The 21,574-nt window shown below is 45.2% G+C and overlaps 16 non-coding genes across 16 annotated transcripts; all 16 read left to right on the top strand.

Moving 5' to 3' along the window:
* Positions 1-797: 797 nt before the first annotated feature.
* On the top strand, positions 798-988 carry LOC141199417 (U2 spliceosomal RNA). Its single transcript, XR_012271169.1, has one exon. It is a non-coding gene; the product is annotated as a U2 spliceosomal RNA (small nuclear RNA).
* Positions 989-2,110: 1,122 nt separating this feature from the next.
* On the top strand, positions 2,111-2,301 carry LOC141199428 (U2 spliceosomal RNA). Its single transcript, XR_012271180.1, has one exon. It is a non-coding gene; the product is annotated as a U2 spliceosomal RNA (small nuclear RNA).
* A 1,122-nt stretch (positions 2,302-3,423) lies between these two features.
* On the top strand, positions 3,424-3,614 carry LOC141199439 (U2 spliceosomal RNA). Its single transcript, XR_012271191.1, has one exon. It is a non-coding gene; the product is annotated as a U2 spliceosomal RNA (small nuclear RNA).
* A 1,120-nt stretch (positions 3,615-4,734) lies between these two features.
* Positions 4,735-4,925, top strand: LOC141199450 (U2 spliceosomal RNA). Its single transcript, XR_012271202.1, has one exon. It is a non-coding gene; the product is annotated as a U2 spliceosomal RNA (small nuclear RNA).
* Positions 4,926-6,044: 1,119 nt separating this feature from the next.
* On the top strand, positions 6,045-6,235 carry LOC141200338 (U2 spliceosomal RNA). Its single transcript, XR_012272061.1, has one exon. It is a non-coding gene; the product is annotated as a U2 spliceosomal RNA (small nuclear RNA).
* Positions 6,236-7,358: 1,123 nt separating this feature from the next.
* Positions 7,359-7,549, top strand: LOC141199462 (U2 spliceosomal RNA). Its single transcript, XR_012271213.1, has one exon. It is a non-coding gene; the product is annotated as a U2 spliceosomal RNA (small nuclear RNA).
* Positions 7,550-8,672: 1,123 nt separating this feature from the next.
* LOC141199473 (U2 spliceosomal RNA) lies at positions 8,673-8,863 on the top strand. Its single transcript, XR_012271224.1, has one exon. It is a non-coding gene; the product is annotated as a U2 spliceosomal RNA (small nuclear RNA).
* A 1,120-nt stretch (positions 8,864-9,983) lies between these two features.
* Positions 9,984-10,174, top strand: LOC141199484 (U2 spliceosomal RNA). Its single transcript, XR_012271235.1, has one exon. It is a non-coding gene; the product is annotated as a U2 spliceosomal RNA (small nuclear RNA).
* Positions 10,175-11,297: 1,123 nt separating this feature from the next.
* LOC141199495 (U2 spliceosomal RNA) lies at positions 11,298-11,488 on the top strand. The gene has a single exon (XR_012271246.1). It is a non-coding gene; the product is annotated as a U2 spliceosomal RNA (small nuclear RNA).
* Positions 11,489-12,609: 1,121 nt separating this feature from the next.
* LOC141199508 (U2 spliceosomal RNA) lies at positions 12,610-12,800 on the top strand. The gene has a single exon (XR_012271258.1). It is a non-coding gene; the product is annotated as a U2 spliceosomal RNA (small nuclear RNA).
* Positions 12,801-13,919: 1,119 nt separating this feature from the next.
* Positions 13,920-14,110, top strand: LOC141199731 (U2 spliceosomal RNA). The gene has a single exon (XR_012271475.1). It is a non-coding gene; the product is annotated as a U2 spliceosomal RNA (small nuclear RNA).
* A 1,125-nt stretch (positions 14,111-15,235) lies between these two features.
* LOC141199520 (U2 spliceosomal RNA) lies at positions 15,236-15,426 on the top strand. Its single transcript, XR_012271269.1, has one exon. It is a non-coding gene; the product is annotated as a U2 spliceosomal RNA (small nuclear RNA).
* A 1,124-nt stretch (positions 15,427-16,550) lies between these two features.
* On the top strand, positions 16,551-16,741 carry LOC141199531 (U2 spliceosomal RNA). Its single transcript, XR_012271280.1, has one exon. It is a non-coding gene; the product is annotated as a U2 spliceosomal RNA (small nuclear RNA).
* A 1,120-nt stretch (positions 16,742-17,861) lies between these two features.
* On the top strand, positions 17,862-18,052 carry LOC141199543 (U2 spliceosomal RNA). The gene has a single exon (XR_012271291.1). It is a non-coding gene; the product is annotated as a U2 spliceosomal RNA (small nuclear RNA).
* A 1,120-nt stretch (positions 18,053-19,172) lies between these two features.
* On the top strand, positions 19,173-19,363 carry LOC141199554 (U2 spliceosomal RNA). The gene has a single exon (XR_012271302.1). It is a non-coding gene; the product is annotated as a U2 spliceosomal RNA (small nuclear RNA).
* Positions 19,364-20,483: 1,120 nt separating this feature from the next.
* LOC141199565 (U2 spliceosomal RNA) lies at positions 20,484-20,674 on the top strand. The gene has a single exon (XR_012271313.1). It is a non-coding gene; the product is annotated as a U2 spliceosomal RNA (small nuclear RNA).
* Positions 20,675-21,574: the final 900 nt, after the last annotated feature.

Here is a 21,574-nt window from a genome sequence, read left to right on the forward strand (position 1 = left end):
ATATAATTGACCTTTCAGTATATTGTTGCACACACACCATCTATTTAGCAAATGCCCTTGTTATCAACAGCAGCCTTTTAAACTCACCTGAGCTAACAGGTATGTGAGCTGGTTACTCTGCTGCGCTTAAAATTTCTTTTTTGGTTTGCTACAATGCCTTTTCTGAAACGTTGTCTCCCTCTGCTGGAACACTGACTTCTTTCATTTAATGCCTGCAGACTATAAAAGAGAAACCAACCCAAAAAGTTTGGTTGATTAGTCTGTGGCATTCTTTTAAACTGTTGCTTATGGCGGTCTCTGTGAGCTTCTCAGTGACATTCAGCCATCCAGGTATCCCGCCTGCAGTAGACGGAATGTGGCAATGGAACGCTGGCTGCGCGTGTCATAATAGGCTCTGAGCCTTTATATACCTGCGCACAGCAGCAGCCACCTTCAGTCTGCTGCTGGACAGCCAGCAGCAGCAGCAGCAGGAGATGTAATTAATCAGCAACCCTCCTGCTAAGGGTAGACAGCTGCTCGTTCCATCCCCCCCCCCCCGCCTTAATTGGTTCTCCTCCCTTCCAACGGTGTTGAGGCGGGTGGGAACAGCCGGGGGTTGAGGGTACTGTGCTAAAAGAGGTGGAGTTATGCAGATCTAAAACGCGTGGATTGCAGCAGCAGCAAGCCGAAAAGTGCAGGCATGTGAGGGATCTAGAGGTTGACAGCATGTCTTCTTAACGGGAGTCCAGGTGGCCATCTCCACAAATGGACTTTTCAGAATCCTTGGGTGGCACCGTAGTCGGAAACCAATTCTGGTTATCGCTTCTCGGCCTTTTGGCTAAGATCAAGTGTAGTATCTGTTCTTATCAGTTTAATATCTGATACGTCCCCTATCTGGGGACCATATATTAAATGGATTTTTAGAACAGGGAGATGGAAAAAGAGCTTGCTCTGTCCACTCCACGCATTGACCTGGTATTGCAGTATCTCCAGGACCGGTGCACCCCTTCTTTAATGCAGTTTCTAAAATCAGAAAGAATTGAATTCAATGCTTTTTGTTCATTTTGCTTGTTTGTCGGATTTTGGGATGGACTCTTTGGCTTTGCTTTTCTTCTCCTCATTGGATTTTTCATGTTAAAAGTTGCAGAAGCCAGATGACAAGCTCATTTTGGTTCAACTTCAGCAACTGTGCATTGCATTGCCATGTAATGTAATGTAATGCAATGCTATCTATCTAGCTCTCCCTCTATACTTCCTTTTGGATAAACAGACATATTAGGCAAGCATTTTGGAGCTTTCACCTAAATAACTACAGGTGGTGAGATAAGCTGCACAATATAATTGACCTTTCAGTATATTGTTGCACACACACCATCTATTTAGCAAATGCCCTTGTTATCAACAGCAGCCTTTTAAACTCACCTGAGCTAACAGGTATGTGAGCTGGTTACTCTGCTGCGCTTAAAATTTCTTTTTTGGTTTGCTACAATGCCTTTTCTGAAACGTTGTCTCCCTCTGCTGGAACACTGACTTCTTTCATTTAATGCCTGCAGACTATAAAAGAGAAACCAACCCAAAAAGTTTGGTTGATTAGTCTGTGGCATTCTTTTAAACTGTTGCTTATGGCGGTCTCTGTGAGCTTCTCAGTGACATTCAGCCATCCAGGTATCCCGCCTGCAGTAGACGGAATGTGGCAATGGAACGCTGGCTGCGCGTGTCATAATAGGCTCTGAGCCTTTATATACCTGCGCACAGCAGCAGCCACCTTCAGTCTGCTGCTGGACAGCCAGCAGCAGCAGCAGCAGGAGAGGTAATTAATCAGCAACCCTCCTGCTAAGGGTAGACAGCTGCTCGTTCCACCCCCCCCCCCCGCCTTAATTGGTTCTCCTCCCTTCCAACGGTGTTGAGGCGGGTGGGAACAGCCGGGGGTTGAGGGTACTGTGCTAAAAGAGGTGGAGTTATGCAGATCTAAAACGCGTGGATTGCAGCAGCAGCAAGCCGAAAAGTGCAGGCATGTGAGGTATCTAGAGGTTGACAGCATGTCTTCTTAACGGGAGTCCAGGTGGCCATCTCCACAAATGGACTTTTCAGAATCCTTGGGTGGCACCGTAGTCGGAAACCAATTCTGGTTATCGCTTCTCGGCCTTTTGGCTAAGATCAAGTGTAGTATCTGTTCTTATCAGTTTAATATCTGATACGTCCCCTATCTGGGGACCATATATTAAATGGATTTTTAGAACAGGGAGATGGAAAAAGAGCTTGCTCTGTCCACTCCACGCATTGACCTGGTATTGCAGTATCTCCAGGACCGGTGCACCCCTTCTTTAATGCAGTTTCTAAAATCAGAAAGAATTGAATTCAATGCTTTTTGTTCATTTTGCTTGTTTGTCGGATTTTGGGATGGACTCTTTGGCTTTGCTTTTCTTCTCCTCATTGGATTTTTCATGTTAAAAGTTGCAGAAGCCAGATGACAAGCTCATTTTGGTTCAACTTCATCAACTGTGCATTGCATTGCCATGTAATGTAATGTAATGCAATGCTATCTATCTAGCTCTCCCTCTATACTTCCTTTTGGATAAACAGACATATTAGGCAAGCATTTTGGAGCTTTCACCTAAATAACTACAGGTGGTGAGATAAGCTGCACAATATAATTGACCTTTCAGTATATTGTTGCACACACACCATCTATTTAGCAAATGCCCTTGTTATCAACTGCAGCCTTTTAAACTCGCCTGAGCTAACAGGTATGTGAGCTGGTTACTCTGCTGCGCTTAAAATTTCTTTTTTGGTTTGCTACAATGCCTTTTCTGAAACGTTGTCTCCCTCTGCTGGAACACTGACTTCTTTCATTTAATGCCTGCAGACTATAAAAGAGAAACCAACCCAAAAAGTTTGGTTGATTAGTCAGTGGCATTCTTTTAAACTGTTGCTTATGGCGGTCTCTGTGAGCTTCTCAGTGACATTCAGCCATCCAGGTATCCCGCCTGCAGTAGACGGAATGTGGCAATGGAACGCTGGCTGCGCGTGTCATAATAGGCTCTGAGCCTTTATATACCTGCGCACAGCAGCAGCCACCTTCAGTCTGCTGCTGGACAGCCAGCAGCAGCAGCAGCAGGAGAGGTAATTAATCAGCAACCCTCCTGCTAAGGGTAGACAGCTGCTCGTTCCACCCCCCCCCCCCGCCTTAATTGGTTCTCCTCCCTTCCAACGGTGTTGAGGCGGGTGGGAACAGCCGGGGGTTGAGGGTACTGTGCTAAAAGAGGTGGAGTTATGCAGATCTAAAACGCGTGGATTGCAGCAGCAGCAAGCCGAAAAGTGCAGGCATGTGAGGGATCTAGAGGTTGACAGCATGTCTTCTTAACGGGAGTCCAGGTGGCCATCTCCACAAATGGACTTTTCAGAATCCTTGGGTGGCACCGTAGTCGGAAACCAATTCTGGTTATCGCTTCTCGGCCTTTTGGCTAAGATCAAGTGTAGTATCTGTTCTTATCAGTTTAATATCTGATACGTCCCCTATCTGGGGACCATATATTAAATGGATTTTTAGAACAGGGAGATGGAAAAAGAGCTTGCTCTGTCCACTCCACGCATTGACCTGGTATTGCAGTATCTCCAGGACCGGTGCACCCCTTCTTTAATGCAGTTTCTATAATCAGAAAGAATTGAATTCAATGCTTTTTGTTCATTTTGCTTGTTTGTCAGATTTTGGGATGGACTCTTTGGCTTTGCTTTTCTTCTCCTCATTGGATTTTTCATGTTAAAAGTTGCAGAAGCCAGATGACAAGCTCATTTTGGTTCAACTTCAGCAACTGTGCATTGCATTGCCATGTAATGTAATGTAATGCAATGCTATCTATCTAGCTCTCCCTCTATACTTCCTTTTGGATAAACAGACATATTAGGCAAGCATTTTGGAGCTTTCACCTAAATAACTACAGGTGGTGAGATAAGCTGCACAATATAATTGACCTTTCAGTATATTGTTGCACACACACCATCTATTTAGCAAATGCCCTTGTTATCAACAGCAGCCTTTTAAACTCACCTGAGCTAACAGGTATGTGAGCTGGTTACTCTGCTGCGCTTAAAATTTCTTTTTTGGTTTGCTACAATGCCTTTTCTGAAACGTTGTCTCCCTCTGCTGGAACACTGACTTCTTTCATTTAATGCCTGCAGACTATAAAAGAGAAACCAACCCAAAAAGTTTGGTTGATTAGTCTGTGGCATTCTTTTAAACTGTTGCTTATGGCGGTCTCTGTGAGCTTCTCAGTGACATTCAGCCATCCAGGTATCCCGCCTGCAGTAGACGGAATGTGGCAATGGAACGCTGGCTGCGCGTGTCATAATAGGCTCTGAGCCTTTATATACCTGCGCACAGCAGCAGCCACCTTCAGTCTGCTGCTGGACAGCCAGCAGCAGCAGCAGCAGGAGAGGTAATTAATCAGCAACCCTCCTGCTAAGGGTAGACAGCTGCTCGTTCCACCCCCCCCCCGCCTTAATTGGTTCTCCTCCCTTCCAACGGTGTTGAGGCGGGTGGGAACAGCCGGGGGTTGAGGGTACTGTGCTAAAAGAGGTGGAGTTATGCAGATCTATAACGCGTGGATTGCAGCAGCAGCAAGCCGAAAAGTGCAGGCATGTGAGGGATCTAGAGGTTGACAGCATGTCTTCTTAACGGGAGTCCAGGTGGCCATCTCCACAAATGGACTTTTCAGAATCCTTGGGTGGCACCGTAGTCGGAAACCAATTCTGGTTATCGCTTCTCGGCCTTTTGGCTAAGATCAAGTGTAGTATCTGTTCTTATCAGTTTAATATCTGATACGTCCCCTATCTGGGGACCATATATTAAATGGATTTTTAGAACAGGGAGATGGAAAAAGAGCTTGCTCTGTCCACTCCACGCATTGACCTGGTATTGCAGTATCTCCAGGACCGGTGCACCCCTTCTTTAATGCAGTTTCTAAAATCAGAAAGAATTGAATTCAATGCTTTTTGTTCATTTTGCTTGTTTGTCGGATTTTGGGATGGACTCTTTGGCTTTGCTTTTCTTCTTCTCATTGGATTTTTCATGTTAAAAGTTGCAGAAGCCAGATGACAAGCTCATTTTGGTTCAACTTCAGCAACTGTGCATTGCATTGCCATGTAATGTAATGTAATGCAATGCTATCTATCTAGCTCTCCCTCTATACTTCCTTTTGGATAAACAGACATATTAGGCAAGCATTTTGGAGCTTTCACCTAAATAACTACAGGTGGTGAGATAAGCTGCACAATATAATTGACCTTTCAGTATATTGTTGCACACACACCATCTATTTAGCAAATGCCCTTGTTATCAACAGCAGCCTTTTAAACTCACCTGAGCTAACAGGTATGTGAGCTGGTTACTCTGCTGCGCTTAAAATTTCTTTTTTGGTTTGCTACAATGCCTTTTCTGAAACGTTGTCTCCCTCTGCTGGAACACTGACTTCTTTCATTTAATGCCTGCAGACTATAAAAGAGAAACCAACCCAAAAAGTTTGGTTGATTAGTCTGTGGCATTCTTTTAAACTGTTGCTTATGGCGGTCTCTGTGAGCTTCTCAGTGACATTCAGCCATCCAGGTATCCCGCCTGCAGTAGACGGAATGTGGCAATGGAACGCTGGCTGCGCGTGTCATAATAGGCTCTGAGCCTTTATATACCTGCGCACAGCAGCAGCCACCTTCAGTCTGCTGCTGGACAGCCAGCAGCAGCAGCAGCAGGAGAGGTAATTAATCAGCAACCCTCCTGCTAAGGGTAGACAGCTGCTCGTTCCACCCCCCCCCGCCTTAATTGGTTCTCCTCCCTTCCAACGGTGTTGAGGCGGGTGGGAACAGCCGGGGGTTGAGGGTACTGTGCTAAAAGAGGTGGAGTTATGCAGATCTAAAACGCGTGGATTGCAGCAGCAGCAAGCCGAAAAGTGCAGGCATGTGAGGGATCTAGAGGTTGACAGCATGTCTTCTTAATGGGAGTCCAGGTGGCCATCTCCACAAATGGACTTTTCAGAATCCTTGGGTGGCACCGTAGTCGGAAACCAATTCTGGTTATCGCTTCTCAGCCTTTTGGCTAAGATCAAGTGTAGTATCTGTTCTTATCAGTTTAATATCTGATACGTCCCCTATCTGGGGACCATATATTAAATGGATTTTTAGAACAGGGAGATGGAAAAAGAGCTTGCTCTGTCCACTCCACGCATTGACCTGGTATTGCAGTATCTCCAGGACCGGTGCACCCCTTCTTTAATGCAGTTTCTAAAATCAGAAAGAATTGAATTCAATGCTTTTTGTTCATTTTGCTTGTTTGTCGGATTTTGGGATGGACTCTTTGGCTTTGCTTTTCTTCTCCTCATTGGATTTTTCATGTTAAAAGTTGCAGAAGCCAGATGACAAGCTCATTTTGGTTCAACTTCAGCAACTGTGCATTGCATTGCCATGTAATGTAATGTAATGCAATGCTATCTATCTAGCTCTCCCTCTATACTTCCTTTTGGATAAACAGACATATTAGGCAAGCATTTTGGAGCTTTCACCTAAATAACTACAGGTGGTGAGATAAGCTGCACAATATAATTGACCTTTCAGTATATTGTTGCACACACACCATCTATTTAGCAAATGCCCTTGTTATCAACAGCAGCCTTTTAAACTCACCTGAGCTAACAGGTATGTGAGCTGGTTACTCTGCTGCGCTTAAAATTTCTTTTTTGGTTTGCTACAATGCCTTTTCTGAAACGTTGTCTCCCTCTGCTGGAACACTGACTTCTTTCATTTAATGCCTGCAGACTATAAAAGAGAAACCAACCCAAAAAGTTTGGTTGATTAGTCTGTGGCATTCTTTTAAACTGTTGCTTATGGCGGTCTCTGTGAGCTTCTCAGTGACATTCAGCCATCCAGGTATCCCGCCTGCAGTAGACGGAATGTGGCAATGGAACGCTGGCTGCGCGTGTCATAATAGGCTCTGAGCCTTAATATACCTGCGCACAGCAGCAGCCACCTTCAGTCTGCTGCTGGACAGCCAGCAGCAGCAGCAGCAGGAGAGGTAATTAATCAGCAACCCTCCTGCTAAGGGTAGACAGCTGCTCGTTCCACCCCCCCCCCCCGCCTTAATTGGTTCTCCTCCCTTCCAACGGTGTTGAGGCGGGTGGGAACAGCCGGGGGTTGAGGGTACTGTGCTAAAAGAGGTGGAGTTATGCAGATCTAAAACGCGTGGATTGCAGCAGCAGCAAGCCGAAAAGTGCAGGCATGTGAGGGATCTAGAGGTTGACAGCATGTCTTCTTAACGGGAGTCCAGGTGGCCATCTCCACAAATGGACTTTTCAGAATCCTTGGGTGGCACCGTAGTCGGAAAACCAATTCTGGTTATCGCTTCTCGGCCTTTTGGCTAAGATCAAGTGTAGTATCTGTTCTTATCAGTTTAATATCTGATACGTCCCCTATCTGGGGACCATATATTAAATGGATTTTTAGAACAGGGAGATGGAAAAAGAGCTTGCTCTGTCCACTCCACGCATTGACCTGGTATTGCAGTATCTCCAGGACCGGTGCACCCCTTCTTTAATGCAGTTTCTAAAATCAGAAAGAATTGAATTCAATGCTTTTTGTTCATTTTGCTTGTTTGTCGGATTTTGGGATGGACTCTTTGGCTTTGCTTTTCTTCTCCTCATTGGATTTTTCATGTTAAAAGTTGCAGAAGCCAGATGACAAGCTCATTTTGGTTCAACTTCAGCAACTGTGCATTGCATTGCCATGTAATGTAATGTAATGCAATGCTATCTATCTAGCTCTCCCTCTATACTTCCTTTTGGATAAACAGACATATTAGGCAAGCATTTTGGAGCTTTCACCTAAATAACTACAGGTGGTGAGATAAGCTGCACAATATAATTGACCTTTCAGTATATTGTTGCACACACACCATCTATTTAGCAAATGCCCTTGTTATCAACAGCAGCCTTTTAAACTCACCTGAGCTAACAGGTATGTGAGCTGGTTACTCTGCTGCGCTTAAAATTTCTTTTTTGGTTTGCTACAATGCCTTTTCTGAAAAGTTGTCTCCCTCTGCTGGAACACTGACTTCTTTCATTTAATGCCTGCAGACTATAAAAGAGAAACCAACCCAAAAAGTTTGGTTGATTAGTCTGTGGCATTCTTTTAAACTGTTGCTTATGGCGGTCTCTGTGAGCTTCTCAGTGACATTCAGCCATCCAGGTATCCCGCCTGCAGTAGACGGAATGTGGCAATGGAACGCTGGCTGCGCGTGTCATAATAGGCTCTGAGCCTTTATATACCTGCGCACAGCAGCAGCCACCTTCAGTCTGCTGCTGGACAGCCAGCAGCAGCAGCAGCAGGAGAGGTAATTAATCAGCAACCCTCCTGCTAAGGGTAGACAGCTGCTCGTTCCACCCCCCCCCCCCCGCCTTAATTGGTTCTCCTCCCTTCCAACGGTGTTGAGGCGGGTGGGAACAGCCGGGGGTTGAGGGTACTGTGCTAAAAGAGGTGGAGTTATGCAGATCTAAAACGCGTGGATTGCAGCAGCAGCAAGCCGAAAAGTGCAGGCATGTGAGGGATCTAGAGGTTGACAGCATGTCTTCTTAACGGGAGTCCAGGTGGCCATCTCCACAAATGGACTTTTCAGAATCCTTGGGTGGCACCGTAGTCAGAAACCAATTCTGGTTATCGCTTCTCGGCCTTTTGGCTAAGATCAAGTGTAGTATCTGTTCTTATCAGTTTAATATCTGATACGTCCCCTATCTGGGGACCATATATTAAATGGATTTTTAGAACAGGGAGATGGAAAAAGAGCTTGCTCTGTCCACTCCACGCATTGACCTGGTATTGCAGTATCTCCAGGACCGGTGCACCCCTTCTTTAATGCAGTTTCTAAAATCAGAAAGAATTGAATTCAATGCTTTTTGTTCATTTTGCTTGTTTGTCGGATTTTGGGATGGACTCTTTGGCTTTGCTTTTCTTCTCCTCATTGGATTTTTCATGTTAAAAGTTGCAGAAGCCAGATGACAAGCTCATTTTGGTTCAACTTCAGCAACTGTGCATTGCATTGCCATGTAATGTAATGTAATGCAATGCTATCTATCTAGCTCTCCCTCTATACTTCCTTTTGGATAAACAGACATATTAGGCAAGCATTTTGGAGCTTTCACCTAAATAACTACAGGTGGTGAGATAAGCTGCACAATATAATTGACCTTTCAGTATATTGTTGCACACACACCATCTATTTAGCAAATGCCCTTGTTATCAACAGCAGCCTTTTAAACTCACCTGAGCTAACAGGTATGTGAGCTGGTTACTCTGCTGCGCTTAAAATTTCTTTTTTGGTTTGCTACAATGCCTTTTCTGAAACGTTGTCTCCCTCTGCTGGAACACTGACTTCTTTCATTTAATGCCTGCAGACTATAAAAGAGAAACCAACCCAAAAAGTTTGGTTGATTAGTCAGTGGCATTCTTTTAAACTGTTGCTTATGGCGGTCTCTGTGAGCTTCTCAGTGACATTCAGCCATCCAGGTATCCCGCCTGCAGTAGACGGAATGTGGCAATGGAACGCTGGCTGCGCGTGTCATAATAGGCTCTGAGCCTTTATATACCTGCGCACAGCAGCAGCCACCTTCAGTCTGCTGCTGGACAGCCAGCAGCAGCAGCAGCAGGAGAGGTAATTAATCAGCAACCCTCCTGCTAAGGGTAGACAGCTGCTCGTTCCACCCCCCCCCCGCCTTAATTGGTTCTCCTCCCTTCCAACGGTGTTGAGGCGGGTGGGAACAGCCGGGGGTTGAGGGTACTGTGCTAAAAGAGGTGGAGTTATGCAGATCTAAAACACGTGGATTGCAGCAGCAGCAAGCCGAAAAGTGCAGGCATGTGAGGGATCTAGAGGTTGACAGCATGTCTTCTTAACGGGAGTCCAGGTGGCCATCTCCACAAATGGACTTTTCAGAATCCTTGGGTGGCACCGTAGTCGGAAACCAATTCTGGTTATCGCTTCTCGGCCTTTTGGCTAAGATCAAGTGTAGTATCTGTTCTTATCAGTTTAATATCTGATACGTCCCCTATCTGGGGACCATATATTAAATGGATTTTTAGAACAGGGAGATGGAAAAAGAGCTTGCTCTGTCCACTCCACGCATTGACCTGGTATTGCAGTATCTCCAGGACCGGTGCACCCCTTCTTTAATGCAGTTTCTAAAATCAGAAAGAATTGAATTCAATGCTTTTTGTTCATTTTGCTTGTTTGTCGGATTTTGGGATGGACTCTTTGGCTTTGCTTTTCTTCTCCTCATTGGATTTTTCATGTTAAAAGTTGCAGAAGCCAGATGACAAGCTCATTTTGGTTCAACTTCAGCAACTGTGCATTGCATTGCCATGTAATGTAATGTAATGCAATGCTATCTATCTAGCTCTCCCTCTATACTTCCTTTTGGATAAACAGACATATTAGGCAAGCATTTTGGAGCTTTCACCTAAATAACTACAGGTGGTGAGATAAGCTGCACAATATAATTGACCTTTCAGTATATTGTTGCACACACACCATCTATTTAGCAAATGCCCTTGTTATCAACAGCAGCCTTTTAAACTCACCTGAGCTAACAGGTATGTGAGCTGGTTACTCTGCTGCGCTTAAAATTTCTTTTTTGGTTTGCTACAATGCCTTTTCTGAAAAGTTGTCTCCCTCTGCTGGAACACTGACTTCTTTCATTTAATGCCTGCAGACTATAAAAGAGAAACCAACCCAAAAAGTTTGGTTGATTAGTCTGTGGCATTCTTTTAAACTGTTGCTTATGGCGGTCTCTGTGAGCTTCTCAGTGACATTCAGCCATCCAGGTATCCCGCCTGCAGTAGACGGAATGTGGCAATGGAACGCTGGCTGCGCGTGTCATAATAGGCTCTGAGCCTTTATATACCTGCGCACAGCAGCAGCCACCTTCAGTCTGCTGCTGGACAGCCAGCAGCAGCAGCAGCAGGAGAGGTAATTAATCAGCAACCCTCCTGCTAAGGGTAGACAGCTGCTCGTTCCACCCCCCCCCCCCCGCCTTAATTGGTTCTCCTCCCTTCCAACGGTGTTGAGGCGGGTGGGAACAGCCGGGGGTTGAGGGTACTGTGCTAAAAGAGGTGGAGTTATGCAGATCTAAAACGCGTGGATTGCAGCAGCAGCAAGCCGAAAAGTGCAGGCATGTGAGGGATCTAGAGGTTGACAGCATGTCTTCTTAACGGGAGTCCAGGTGGCCATCTCCACAAATGGACTTTTCAGAATCCTTGGGTGGCACCGTAGTCAGAAACCAATTCTGGTTATCGCTTCTCGGCCTTTTGGCTAAGATCAAGTGTAGTATCTGTTCTTATCAGTTTAATATCTGATACGTCCCCTATCTGGGGACCATATATTAAATGGATTTTTAGAACAGGGAGATGGAAAAAGAGCTTGCTCTGTCCACTCCACGCATTGACCTGGTATTGCAGTATCTCCAGGACCGGTGCACCCCTTCTTTAATGCAGTTTCTAAAATCAGAAAGAATTGAATTCAATGCTTTTTGTTCATTTTGCTTGTTTGTCGGATTTTGGGATGGACTCTTTGGCTTTGCTTTTCTTCTCCTCATTGGATTTTTCATGTTAAAAGTTGCAGAAGCCAGATGACAAGCTCATTTTGGTTCAACTTCAGCAACTGTGCATTGCATTGCCATGTAATGTAATGTAATGCAATGCTATCTATCTAGCTCTCCCTCTATACTTCCTTTTGGATAAACAGACATATTAGGCAAGCATTTTGGAGCTTTCACCTAAATAACTACAGGTGGTGAGATAAGCTGCACAATATAATTGACCTTTCAGTATATTGTTGCACACACACCATCTATTTAGCAAATGCCCTTGTTATCAACAGCAGCCTTTTAAACTCACCTGAGCTAACAGGTATGTGAGCTGGTTACTCTGCTGCGCTTAAAATTTCTTTTTTGGTTTGCTACATTGCCTTTTCTGAAACGTTGTCTCCCTCTGCTGGAACACTGACTTCTTTCATTTAATGCCTGCAGACTATAAAAGAGAAACCAACCCAAAAAGTTTGGTTGATTAGTCAGTGGCATTCTTTTAAACTGTTGCTTATGGCGGTCTCTGTGAGCTTCTCAGTGACATTCAGCCATCCAGGTATCCCGCCTGCAGTAGACGGAATGTGGCAATGGAACGCTGGCTGCGCGTGTCATAATAGGCTCTGAGCCTTTATATACCTGCGCACAGCAGCAGCCACCTTCAGTCTGCTGCTGGACAGCCAGCAGCAGCAGCAGCAGGAGAGGTAATTAATCAGCAACCCTCCTGCTAAGGGTAGACAGCTGCTCGTTCCACCCCCCCCCCCGCCTTAATTGGTTCTCCTCCCTTCCAACGGTGTTGAGGCGGGTGGGAACAGCCGGGGGTTGAGGGTACTGTGCTAAAAGAGGTGGAGTTATGCAGATCTAAAACACGTGGATTGCAGCAGCAGCAAGCCGAAAAGTGCAGGCATGTGAGGGATCTAGAGGTTGACAGCATGTCTTCTTAACGGGAGTCCAGGTGGCCATCTCCACAAATGGACTTTTCAGAATCCTTGGGTGGCACCGTAGTCGGAAACCAATTCTGGTTATCGCTTCTCGGCCTTTTGGCTAAGATCAAGTGTAGTATCTGTTCTTATCAGTTTAATATCTGATACGTCCCCTATCTGGGGACCATATATTAAATGGATTTTTAGAACAGGGAGATGGAAAAAGAGCTTGCTCTGTCCACTCCACGCATTGACCTGGTATTGCAGTATCTCCAGGACCGGTGCACCCCTTCTTTAATGCAGTTTCTAAAATCAGAAAGAATTGAATTCAATGCTTTTTGTTCATTTTGCTTGTTTGTCGGATTTTGGGATGGACTCTTTGGCTTTGCTTTTCTTCTCCTCATTGGATTTTTCATGTTAAAAGTTGCAGAAGCCAGATGACAAGCTCATTTTGGTTCAACTTCAGCAACTGTGCATTGCATTGCCATGTAATGTAATGTAATGCAATGCTATCTATCTAGCTCTCCCTCTATACTTCCTTTTGGATAAACAGACATATTAGGCAAGCATTTTGGAGCTTTCACCTAAATAACTACAGGTGGTGAGATAAGCTGCACAATATAATTGACCTTTCAGTATATTGTTGCACACACACCATCTATTTAGCAAATGCCCTTGTTATCAACAGCAGCCTTTTAAACTCACCTGAGCTAACAGGTATGTGAGCTGGTTACTCTGCTGCGCTTAAAATTTCTTTTTTGGTTGGCTACAATGCCTTTTCTGAAACGTTGTCTCCCTCTGCTGGAACACTGACTTCTTTCATTTAATGCCTGCAGACTATAAAAGAGAAACCAACCCAAAAAGTTTGGTTGATTAGTCTGTGGCATTCTTTTAAACTGTTGCTTATGGCGGTCTCTGTGAGCTTCTCAGTGACATTCAGCCATCCAGGTATCCCGCCTGCAGTAGACGGAATGTGGCAATGGAACGCTGGCTGCGCGTGTCATAATAGGCTCTGAGCCTTAATATACCTGCGCACAGCAGCAGCCACCTTCAGTCTGCTGCTGGACAGCCAGCAGCAGCAGCAGCAGGAGAGGTAATTAATCAGCAACCCTCCTGCTAAGGGTAGACAGCTGCTCGTTCCACCCCCCCCCGCCTTAATTGGTTCTCCTCCCTTCCAACGGTGTTGAGGCGGGTGGGAACAGCCGGGGGTTGAGGGTACTGTGCTAAAAGAGGTGGAGTTATGCAGATCTAAAACGCGTGGATTGCAGCAGCAGCAAGCCGAAAAGTGCAGGCATGTAAGGGATCTAGAGGTTGACAGCATGTCTTCTTAACGGGAGTCCAGGTGGCCATCTCCACAAATGGACTTTTCAGAATCCTTGGGTGGCACCGTAGTCGGAAACCAATTCTGGTTATCGCTTCTCGGCCTTTTGGCTAAGATCAAGTGTAGTATCTGTTCTTATCAGTTTAATATCTGATACGTCCCCTATCTGGGGACCATATATTAAATTGATTTTTAGAACAGGGAGATGGAAAAAGAGCTTGCTCTGTCCACTCCACGCATTGACCTGGTATTGCAGTATCTCCAGGACCGGTGCACCCCTTCTTTAATGCAGTTTCTAAAATCAGAAAGAATTGAATTCAATGCTTTTTGTTCATTTTGCTTGTTTGTCGGATTTTGGGATGGACTCTTTGGCTTTGCTTTTCTTCTCCTCATTGGATTTTTCATGTTAAAAGTTGCAGAAGCCAGATGACAAGCTCATTTTGGTTCAACTTCAGCAACTGTGCATTGCATTGCCATGTAATGTAATGTAATGCAATGCTATCTATCTAGCTCTCCCTCTATACTTCCTTTTGGATAAACAGACATATTAGGCAAGCATTTTGGAGCTTTCACCTAAATAACTACAGGTGGTGAGATAAGCTGCACAATATAATTGACCTTTCAGTATATTGTTGCACACACACCATCTATTTAGCAAATGCCCTTGTTATCAACAGCAGCCTTTTAAACTCACCTGAGCTAACAGGTATGTGAGCTGGTTACTCTGCTGCGCTTAAAATTTCTTTTTTGGTTTGCTACAATGCCTTTTCTGAAACGTTGTCTCCCTCTGCTGGAACACTGACTTCTTTCATTTAATGCCTGCAGACTATAAAAGAGAAACCAACCCAAAAAGTTTGGTTGATTAGTCTGTGGCATTCTTTTAAACTGTTGCTTATGGCGGTCTCTGTGAGCTTCTCAGTGACATTCAGCCATCCAGGTATCCCGCCTGCAGTAGACGGAATGTGGCAATGGAACGCTGGCTGCGCGTGTCATAATAGGCTCTGAGCCTTTATATACCTGCGCACAGCAGCAGCCACCTTCAGTCTGCTGCTGGACAGCCAGCAGCAGCAGCAGCAGGAGAGGTAATTAATCAGCAACCCTCCTGCTAAGGGTAGACAGCTGCTCGTTCCATCCCCCCCCCCCCCCGCCTTAATTGGTTCTCCTCCCTTCCAACGGTGTTGAGGCGGGTGGGAACAGCCGGGGGTTGAGGGTACTGTGCTAAAAGAGGTGGAGTTATGCAGATCTAAAACGCGTGGATTGCAGCAGCAGCAAGCCGAAAAGTGCAGGCATGTGAGGGATCTAGAGGTTGACAGCATGTCTTCTTAACGGGAGTCCAGGTGGCCATCTCCACAAATGGACTTTTCAGAATCCTTGGGTGGCACCGTAGTCGGAAACCAATTCTGGTTATCGCTTCTCGGCCTTTTGGCTAAGATCAAGTGTAGTATCTGTTCTTATCAGTTTAATATCTGATACGTCCCCTATCTGGGGACCATATATTAAATGGATTTTTAGAACAGGGAGATGGAAAAAGAGCTTGCTCTGTCCACTCCACGCATTGACCTGGTATTGCAGTATCTCCAGGACCGGTGCACCCCTTCTTTAATGCAGTTTCTAAAATCAGAAAGAATTGAATTCAATGCTTTTTGTTCATTTTGCTTGTTTGTCGGATTTTGGGATGGACTCTTTGGCTTTGCTTTTCTTCTCCTCATTGGATTTTTCATGTTAAAAGTTGCAGAAGCCAGATGACAAGCTCATTTTGGTTCAACTTCAGCAACTGTGCATTGCATTGCCATGTAATGTAATGTAATGCAATGCTATCTATCTAGCTCTCCCTCTATACTTCCTTTTGGATAAACAGACATATTAGGCAAGCATTTTGGAGCTTTCACCTAAATAACTACAGGTGGTGAGATAAGCTGCACAATATAATTAACCTTTCAGTATATTGTTGCACACACACCATCTATTTAGCAAATGCCCTTGTTATCAACAGCAGCCTTTTAAACTCACCTGAGCTAACAGGTATGTGAGCTGGTTACTCTGCTGCGCTTAAAATTTCTTTTTTGGTTTGCTACAATGCCATTTCTGAAACGTTGTCTCCCTCTGCTGGAACACTGACTTCTTTCATTTAATGCCTGCAGACTATAAAAGAGAAACCAACCCAAAAAGTTTGGTTGATTAGTCTGTGGCATTCTTTTAAACTGTTGCTTATGGCGGTCTCTGTGAGCTTCTCAGTGACATTCAGTCATCCAGGTATCCCGCCTGCAGTAGACGGAATGTGGCAATGGAACGCTGGCTGCGCGTGTCATAATAGGCTCTGAGCCTTTATATACCTGCGCACAGCAGCAGCCACCTTCAGTCTGCTGCTGGACAGCCAGCAGCAGCAGCAGCAGGAGAGGTAATTAATCAGCAACCCTCCTGCTAAGGGTAGACAGCTGCTCGTTCCATCCCCCCCCCCCCCGCCTTAATTGGTTCTCCTCCCTTCCAACGGTGTTGAGGCGGGTGGGAACAGCCGGGGGTTGAGGGTACTGTGCTAAAAGAGGTGGAGTTATGCAGATCTAAAACGCGTGGATTGCAGCAGCAGCAAGCCGAAAAGTGCAGGCATGTGAGGGATCTAGAGGTTGACAGCATGTCTTCTTAACGGGAGTCCAGGTGGCCATCTCCACAAATGGACTTTTCAGAATCCTTGGGTGGCACCGTAGTCGGAAACCAATTCTGGTTATCGCTTCTCGGCCTTTTGGCTAAGATCAAGTGTAGTATCTGTTCTTATCAGTTTAATATCTGATACGTCCCCTATCTGGGGACCATATATTAAATGGATTTTTAGAACAGGGAGATGGAAAAAGAGCTTGCTCTGTCCACTCCACGCATTGACCTGGTATTGCAGTATCTCCAGGACCGGTGCACCCCTTCTTTAATGCAGTTTCTAAAATCAGAAAGAATTGAATTCAATGCTTTTTGTTCATTTTGCTTGTTTGTCGGATTTTGGGATGGACTCTTTGGCTTTGCTTTTCTTCTCCTCATTGGATTTTTCATGTTAAAAGTTGCAGAAGCCAGATGACAAGCTCATTTTGGTTCAACTTCAGCAACTGTGCATTGCATTGCCATGTAATGTAATGTAATGCAATGCTATCTATCTAGCTCTCCCTCTATACTTCCTTTTGGATAAGCAGACATATTAGGCAAGCATTTTGGAGCTTTCACCTAAATAACTACAGGTGGTGAGATAAGCTGCACAATATAATTGACCTTTCAGTATATTGTTGCACACACACCATCTATTTAGCAAATGCCCTTGTTATCAACAGCAGCCTTTTAAACTCACCTGAGCTAACAGGTATGTGAGCTGGTTACTCTGCTGCGCTTAAAATTTCTTTTTTGGTTTGCTACAATGCCTTTTCTGAAACGTTGTCTCCCTCTGCTGGAACACTGACTTCTTTCATTTAATGCCTGCAGACTATAAAAGAGAAACCAACCCAAAAAGTTTGGTTGATTAGTCTGTGGCATTCTTTTAAACTGTTGCTTATGGCGGTCTCTGTGAGCTTCTCAGTGACATTCAGCCATCCAGGTATCCCGCCTGCAGTAGACGGAATGTGGCAATGGAACGCTGGCTGCGCGTGTCATAATAGGCTCTGAGCCTTTATATACCTGCGCACAGCAGCAGCCACCTTCAGTCTGCTGCTGGACAGCCAGCAGCAGCAGCAGCAGGAGAGGTAATTAATCAGCAACCCTCCTGCTAAGGGTAGACAGCTGCTCGTTCCACCCCCCCCCCGCCTTAATTGGTTCTCCTCCCTTCCAACGGTGTTGAGGCGGGTGGGAACAGCCGGGGGTTGAGGGTACTGTGCTAAAAGAGGTGGAGTTATGCAGATCTAAAACGCGTGGATTGCAGCAGCAGCAAGCCGAAAAGTGCAGGCATGTGAGGGATCTAGAGGTTGACAGCATGTCTTCTTAACGGGAGTCCAGGTGGCCATCTCCACAAATGGACTTTTCAGAATCCTTGGGTGGCACCGTAGTCGGAAACCAATTCTGGTTATCGCTTCTCGGCCTTTTGGCTAAGATCAAGTGTAGTATCTGTTCTTATCAGTTTAATATCTGATACGTCCCCTATCTGGGGACCATATATTAAATGGATTTTTAGAACAGGGAGATGGAAAAAGAGCTTGCTCTGTCCACTCCACGCATTGACCTGGTATTGCAGTATCTCCAGGACCGGTGCACCCCTTCTTTAATGCAGTTTCTAAAATCAGAAAGAATTGAATTCAATGCTTTTTGTTCATTTTGCTTGTTTGTCGGATTTTGGGATGGACTCTTTGGCTTTGCTTTTCTTCTCCTCATTGGATTTTTCATGTTAAAAGTTGCAGAAGCCAGATGACAAGCTCATTTTGGTTCAACTTCAGCAACTGTGCATTGCATTGCCATGTAATGTAATGTAATGCAATGCTATCTATCTAGCTCTCCCTCTATACTTCCTTTTGGATAAACAGACATATTAGGCAAGCATTTTGGAGCTTTCACCTAAATAACTACAGGTGGTGAGATAAGCTGCACAATATAATTGACCTTTCAGTATATTGTTGCACACACACCATCTATTTAGCAAATGCCCTTGTTATCAACAGCAGCCTTTTAAACTCACCTGAGCTAACAGGTATGTGAGCTGGTTACTCTGCTGCGCTTAAAATTTCTTTTTTGGTTTGCTACAATGCCTTTTCTGAAACGTTGTCTCCCTCTGCTGGAACACTGACTTCTTTCATTTAATGCCTGCAGACTATAAAAGAGAAACCAACCCAAAAAGTTTGGTTGATTAGTCTGTGGCATTCTTTTAAACTGTTGCTTATGGCGGTCTCTGTGAGCTTCTCAGTGACATTCAGCCATCCAGGTATCCCGCCTGCAGTAGACGGAATGTGGCAATGGAACGCTGGCTGCGCGTGTCATAATAGGCTCTGAGCCTTTATATACCTGCGCACAGCAGCAGCCACCTTCAGTCTGCTGCTGGACAGCCAGCAGCAGCAGCAGCAGGAGAGGTAATTAATCAGCAACCCTCCTGCTAAGGGTAGACAGCTGCTCGTTCCACCCCCCCCCCGCCTTAATTGGTTCTCCTCCCTTCCAACGGTGTTGAGGCGGGTGGGAACAGCCGGGGGTTGAGGGTACTGTGCTAAAAGAGGTGGAGTTATGCAGATCTAAAACGCGTGGATTGCAGCAGCAGCAAGCCGAAAAGTGCAGGCATGTGAGGGATCTAGAGGTTGACAGCATGTCTTCTTAACGGGAGTCCAGGTGGCCATCTCCACAAATGGACTTTTCAGAATCCTTGGGTGGCACCGTAGTCGGAAACCAATTCTGGTTATCGCTTCTCGGCCTTTTGGCTAAGATCAAGTGTAGTATCTGTTCTTATCAGTTTAATATCTGATACGTCCCCTATCTGGGGACCATATATTAAATGGATTTTTAGAACAGGGAGATGGAAAAAGAGCTTGCTCTGTCCACTCCACGCATTGACCTGGTATTGCAGTATCTCCAGGACCGGTGCACCCCTTCTTTAATGCAGTTTCTAAAATCAGAAAGAATTGAATTCAATGCTTTTTGTTCATTTTGCTTGTTTGTCGGATTTTGGGATGGACTCTTTGGCTTTGCTTTTCTTCTCCTCATTGGATTTTTCATGTTACAAGTTGCAGAAGCCAGATGACAAGCTCATTTTGGTTCAACTTCAGCAACTGTGCATTGCATTGCCATGTAATGTAATGTAATGCAATGCTATCTATCTAGCTCTCCCTCTATACTTCCTTTTGGATAAACAGACATATTAGGCAAGCATTTTGGAGCTTTCACCTAAATAACTACAGGTGGTGAGATAAGCTGCACAATATAATTGACCTTTCAGTATATTGTTGCACACACACCATCTATTTAGCAAATGCCCTTGTTATCAACAGCAGCCTTTTAAACTCACCTGAGCTAACAGGTATGTGAGCTGGTTACTCTGCTGCGCTTAAAATTTCTTTTTTGGTTTGCTACAATGCCTTTTCTGAAACGTTGTCTCCCTCTGCTGGAACACTGACTTCTTTCATTTAATGCCTGCAGACTATAAAAGAGAAACCAACCCAAAAAGTTTGGTTGATTAGTCTGTGGCATTCTTTTAAACTGTTGCTTATGGCGGTCTCTGTGAGCTTCTCAGTGACATTCAGCCATCCAGGTATCCCGCCTGCAGTAGACGGAATGTGGCAATGGAACGCTGGCTGCGCGTGTCATAATAGGCTCTGAGCCTTTATATACCTGCGCACAGCAGCAGCCACCTTCAGTCTGCTGCTGGACAGCCAGCAGCAGCAGCAGCAGGAGAGGTAATTAATCAGCAACCCTCCTGCTAAGGGTAGACAGCTGCTCGTTCCACCCCCCCCCCGCCTTAATTGGTTCTCCTCCCTTCCAACGGTGTTGAGGCGGGTGGGAACAGCCGGGGGTTGAGGGTACTGTGCTAAAAGAGGTGGAGTTATGCAGATCTAAAACGCGTGGATTGCAGCAGCAGCAAGCCGAAAAGTGCAGGCATGTGAGGGATCTAGAGGTTGACAGCATGTCTTCTTAACGGGAGTCCAGGTGGCCATCTCCACAAATGGACTTTTCAGAATCCTTGGGTGGCACCGTAGTCGGAAACCAATTCTGGTTATCGCTTCTCGGCCTTTTGGCTAAGATCAAGTGTAGTATCTGTTCTTATCAGTTTAATATCTGATACGTCCCCTATCTGGGGACCATATATTAAATGGATTTTTAGAACAGGGAGATGGAAAAAGAGCTTGCTCTGTCCACTCCACGCATTGACCTGGTATTGCAGTATCTCCAGGACCGGTGCACCCCTTCTTTAATGCAGTTTCTAAAATCAGAAAGAATTGAATTCAATGCTTTTTGTTCATTTTGCTTGTTTGTCGGATTTTGGGATGGACTCTTTGGCTTTGCTTTTCTTCTCCTCATTGGATTTTTCATGTTAAAAGTTGCAGAAGCCAGATGACAAGCTCATTTTGGTTCAACTTCAGCAACTGTGCATTGCATTGCCATGTAATGTAATGTAATGCAATGCTATCTATCTAGCTCTCCCTCTATACTTCCTTTTGGATAAACAGACATATTAGGCAAGCATTTTGGAGCTTTCACCTAAATAACTACAGGTGGTGAGATAAGCTGCACAATATAATTGACCTTTCAGTATATTGTTGCACACACACCATCTATTTAGCAAATGCCCTTGTTATCAACAGCAGCCTTTTAAACTCACCTGAGCTAACAGGTATGTGAGCTGGTTACTCTGCTGCGCTTAAAATTTCTTTTTTGGTTTGCTACAATGCCTTTTCTGAAACGTTGTCTCCCTCTGCTGGAACACTGACTTCTTTCATTTAATGCCTGCAGACTATAAAAGAGAAACCAACCCAAAAAGTTTGGTTGATTAGTCTGTGGCATTCTTTTAAACTGTTGCTTATGGCGGTCTCTGTGAGCTTCTCAGTGACATTCAGCCATCCAGGTATCCCGCCTGCAGTAGACGGAATGTGGCAATGGAACGCTGGCTGCGCGTGTCATAATAGGCTCTGAGCCTTTATATACCTGCGCACAGCAGCAGCCACCTTCAGTCTGCTGCTGGACAGCCAGCAGCAGCAGCAGCAGGAGAGGTAATTAATCAGCAACCCTCCTGCTAAGGGTAGACAGCTGCTCGTTCCACCCCCCCCCCCCCCGCCTTAATTGGTTCTCCTCCCTTCCAACGGTGTTGA

This window comes from Phyllobates terribilis, unplaced genomic scaffold, assembly GCF_046119375.1.
Source record: "Phyllobates terribilis strain yellow unplaced genomic scaffold, ASM4611937v1 Scaffold_108__1_contigs__length_5656254, whole genome shotgun sequence".
NCBI lineage: Eukaryota > Metazoa > Chordata > Amphibia > Anura > Dendrobatidae > Phyllobates > Phyllobates terribilis.